Here is a 5184-nt window from a genome sequence, read left to right on the forward strand (position 1 = left end):
TATTAAACCAAAAAAAAGTGGCTAGCAAGTGAGGAAGACACTCTCTGTGCTCTACCCAAATGTGGGCACACACACATTGCAGGTACATGCCATGAACACAAAAGAACAACCAGAAAGGAGCGTGAGAGAAGATGACATTGATACGGCTATGCCTGGTGAACTAAAGAGCGGTACAAGTGTAGGGATGGGACTAGCGTGCAAGGGGCTGAAGAGGGAAACAGTGGTGCTGCTTTTTAGTGTGCAGTTGTATAAGGAATGGGACTATGTCAGAGGTCACAGGAGAAGGAGACCAGGCTGCTCAAGAAAAGCAAAATGTCATGCTTCTCCAGAAGGGAGGAAACACAGATTCAGGGCCTTTGTTGCCTGGGTTTTGAATCTTCATTTTCCCACTTCTCTGTGAAAAACTAAACAAGTTATTTACCCTTCTATTTTTGTTGAGCAATTACAAAAAGGGAACTTGCATGGTGCCTACCTCAGAATTTTGTTAATCAAATATTTTTTGCAAAGCATTGAAAGCAGTCTAGTGTAGGGTCTCTATGCTTATTCCTAAAGTGTGGAGAACAAGAAACACAATGGTGCAGCACCTGAGCCATCATGTTGGGAAATCAAGGCTCATCACAATAATCCACAAACCTTTACACATTTACCATGGTGATGTCATGGAGGAGCAAAAGAGCAGTGTTGAACGTCCCAGGTTTCCATTGACTCCTACACACATTGCTGACTTAGGGTCAGGTGGAAGCTGAGAGCCATCTCTCTGCGGTGAGCCCAGAACACAATGTTCCTACCTCATTATCGACCATGGACCAGAGGGGAGAGGAGAAAACAGGAGAATAAGAAACAGCAGCAAAGCAAAGTGGAGACAATTCCCCAGCCACAAGTGAGAAGGCAGATTCCGTGAGAGCATCCAGAGAGCAGCTCAGCTCATGCAGGTGATGAGGAGATCTCCAACGGAGGCACCTGGTGACCAGTGAAGATGTCTCTGTGGGCTTGGTGGTCTCCGGTGGGGATGAGTCCTTAACTGAAACACACCTCAGAAAACTGAACCCCACTTAGTAGATTGTTCCAGTTTAGGGAGAACAATATCCCCAGGAGGCCTACTAGGACTGCCTGATCAAGTTAAGGGGTCACATATAGGGTTTGGTTTGGAACAGATTTGTTAGCATCCAGTCAGACACACACACACACACACACACACACACACACACAAGTGTATATGTATAGATAAATGTGTATGTGTATATATATTGTGTATGTATATATGTGTGTTCTGTGTATATATAATACATATAAACTATACACACACATTCATCAGCCTAAATGGCTATGACATTCCTCAGCTGCTGATAAGACAGTTTAGAGTGAGAATGGCGTTGGGCACCCTAGAAAAAATTCTGCTTGCCAACATCCAAAGGTCCTTTTCAAAGTACTTGATGGCCCCTCAGAAGTTTGACGACTAACGTCTGCAGCTTCCACTTGGTGCCATTCAGGATAATTTCCCAGATGTCTCTTCCCCTAACATTCCAAGGAAGGTGTTTGGCTCATTTCAGTAAAAAACTCAAAAATCAGTGTGACTGAGTGTGTGACCACTCAAGATAAAGCTGAATGACAGAGAGGGACCTGTATAAAATGTAAGGGACTGGGCTGGTGAGCTGGCTCAGACAATAAAGCACTTGCACAGCAGGCTTGATTACCTTTGTAAAAAGAGAGACAGGGCTGCAGGAGTAGACAAACTATCAGCAAGGACGCCAAGACAAGCAGCTCCCTGGAACTCAGTGGCAGGTCAGCAGCCTAGCTGAATCAGTAAGCACCAGGGTTAATGAGAGAACCTGACTCAAACAAAAGATGAAAGAAAGAAAGAAAGAAAGAAAGAAAGAAAGAAAGAAAGAAAGAAAGAAAGAAAGAAGGAAAGAGAGAGAGAGGGGGGAGGGAGGGAGGGAGGGAGGGACAGAGAGAGGGAGGGAAAAAAAGGAAGGAAGGAAGGAAGGAAGGAAGGAAGGAAGGAAGGAAGGAAGGAAAAAAGGAAGGAAGGAAGGAAGGAAGGAAGGAAGGAAGAAAAGAAGAAAAAAGAAAAGAAAAGAAAAGAAAAAGCCAGAGAATAACTGGGGACTGAGCAAGACAAGTGACATTGACTTGTGACTTCACACACACACACACACACACACACACACACACACACACACACACACACACACATTGTAAGGGACCACTCTAGGATCACAGAGCTAATTTAACCTACCCATCAGGGTCAAAAACCTCAAAGCCATATAAGCCTACTACTTTGCTGAGCCCACTAAGCTCAATCAGAACAGGGGAACTCATCTGAAGATGATGATGACCCAGGAAATTTTTTTGCTTTTCTATAATATACCGAGAATAGTATATCATACTTCATTGTCATTTGCTTAGCATCCTAGAGAGCAATTTTGATCTTTTGCTGCTAACAGGAGAGAATAAAGCTCATATGGACAGGTGACTTGAATCCCGGAGTCTATTGGTGCAGATGTGGCTAGTTCCCTCTCCAGCATTTAGCTTTTCCATGTAACATAATGAGGGGGGGAAAGAAAGCCCGAGTCAATGATACATCTGCTCATAAACTTCCATTTGTTAAATATGAAGCAAAATCCTGACAGCCATAAAACAGGGTGAACAGTTGTGTGTTTGTATTAAAATATCATCGAGATAAGCAATAACCAGCTATCCGAGCAAAGGAACATCTGCGATATTATCTCGGTATTTCTGGCTGAGTCATCTCATGCTGGGAGAAAACATGGGGAAATGGAGTTATCACTTGTAGTGCTCTTAATTGAGTTAAAGAAGGGCTCTGCTGTGTATCTTCCCAGGGGCTGTCCCTACAGATGCAACAGGTCTCTCTTAAAAATTATTTTTTTTTTAGCTGATTGCTTCAGATCACTGCCAGTCTGGCACTGTAGACAATTTTAAAATGAAGAATAAAATTCTGTCCTGATAATTCTTGGTAAAAGCATCCACCACCTTACAACTAGTAAATCTGCTCTCTCTAGGTGCACATGCATATATGCGCACCTGAATGTGGAGGCCAGGAGACAACCCCAGGTGCTGCTCACCATAAGCGCCACCTACAGATTCTTATCATTTGTTCTAACATTTGGCTTTGGGTTTGAGACAACATTCTCAGTGTGGAACTTGCCAAACACTGAGGCAGGGCAGCCAGTAAGTCAAGGGCTTCTCTTTTTCTCTAGCTCCCCAGCACTGCAATTGTAAGCTGTTGGGGCAGCTGGCCCAATCTCTGCGTTTAGGGGCGTGGCTGTCCAGGGGAGTAGGATACCCTTAAAAAGGATCGGGGCGCAGGAAGGAGCCCTGTTTTGCTATCCCCCGCGTTACCTTTTGCTTTCACAGGACCCCCATATATATATATATATATATATATATATATATATATATATATATATATATATATATATATTTATATCAAAAAAGGGGGGGAGGGATTAACTGGTGATCTGAAGAAATAATTGATTTTTGTGAGTTATTGTTTTTTAAAAAACTATATGAGTGTTGATTCTTGTATATTGATATATTGAACATTGTATGAGAGTATGATACTACCCCTGTTTGAAACAATTGTTATATTGACATTGTTTACTATATTGCAATGTACATCTCTACCTCTGATATTATTTATATAATGACATTGTTTACTATATTGCAATGTACATCTCTACCTCTGATATTATTTATGTAATGACATTGTTTACTATATTGCAATGTACATTTCTACCTCAGATATTATTTATGTAATGACCCTGTTTACATTTGGAAATCATTGTCTTCATTTATTGCACAGTTGTCTATTCTATTAGTCATACAGTTAGATAAGTGTTGAGAATTATATGTTGGTCATATTTATATTTAGGATAATCAGGTTTTTTTAGACACATAGAGGTTGTATTTAGTATAGATAGCATAATCTTCGACCTCTTTGAAGAGCTGTAGAACATGGCCTTTAATCTAACCTAGAGTTTTGTAATTATGAGACACAATCACTCCTGGCAACAATGCTCTACTCCCGAGAGAACGTTGAGCACCAAAGACACTCCACTGGGAGTTTGTCTTCTTCTTGGCAGAACTGGCCTTGGGGCAAAGAAAAGCCCATACCTCCATTACTGACTAAACTACGAAATATCCATAAGTGGATAAAACAGAATTGTCTTATCTTGCCAAGACAGGATAGGATAGTTCTACTAAAGGTTCCTTGCCATTGTATAATGGTATGTCAGGTTTTTTCAGGCCTCAGCCAAAGTTGGTTGCCTCAACATTTCTATCAAGATTTCGTATGGTTGCCCAGGTAGTCAATTGTCTCTGTCTTCTGTTGCACATTTTGGAAGTTTCTCGTTTGTGCTTCCTGGTTGCTTTGGTAATATTACTTCCCTTCTCAGATCTTTGATGGGGTTGAAGATTAGATAATGGTAGCTACCTTCTACATTATTTAGACTTCCCAAAGTAGAGTGATTAGTAAAATTTTTTTGTTATATGCTCCTCGCCTGATATTGTTTACTTCTTGTAATTTTATATGATCTGTTCCCGTTGTATATAGTTGTATTTGGTTTCTGAATCTGCCTTATTTAGACAAAAGGGGGAGATGTTGGGGCAGCTGGCCCAATCCCTGCGTTGAGGGACGTGGCTGCCCAGGGGAGTAGGATACCCTTAAAAAGGATCGGGGTGCCAGAAGGAGCCCTGTTTTGCTATCCCCCGCGTTACCTTCTGCTTCGCTGGACCCTTGGTTCTGTAAGTTCCCTTATTTCCCCTTTTATTAAAACTGATTTATTATAAAAGGACTATTTTGGTTATTTCCAAACTCCTCCGACTGCCGGTACAGTAAGCACATGCCGGGACACATGGGCTCTATGTGTAAAACTCAGGTCCTCATATTATTTTATTTACCGAATTATCTCCCCAACACACATTAGCCTTCATGAAGGGCTTTTTTTGTTTGACCTCTGGGAAGGGAGCTAGCTCATCAGAAGTGTTTGAAAGTGCCACCTCCCAGGCTTTTACTAGGAGAAGGCTAAGGCAAAACTCTCTCCTTAATAGGTCTTCTTTAAGATGCTTAGTAATTTGTGAACTAAATATTTTGGGTAGAGATAAAGTCAAAAAGACACTAGAGAAGTAATGAAATAATGGGATCAAGATCTTGTATTATTG

The sequence above is a fragment of the Arvicola amphibius genome, chromosome 2, assembly GCF_903992535.2.
Source record: "Arvicola amphibius chromosome 2, mArvAmp1.2, whole genome shotgun sequence".
Classification (NCBI taxonomy): domain Eukaryota; kingdom Metazoa; phylum Chordata; class Mammalia; order Rodentia; family Cricetidae; genus Arvicola; species Arvicola amphibius.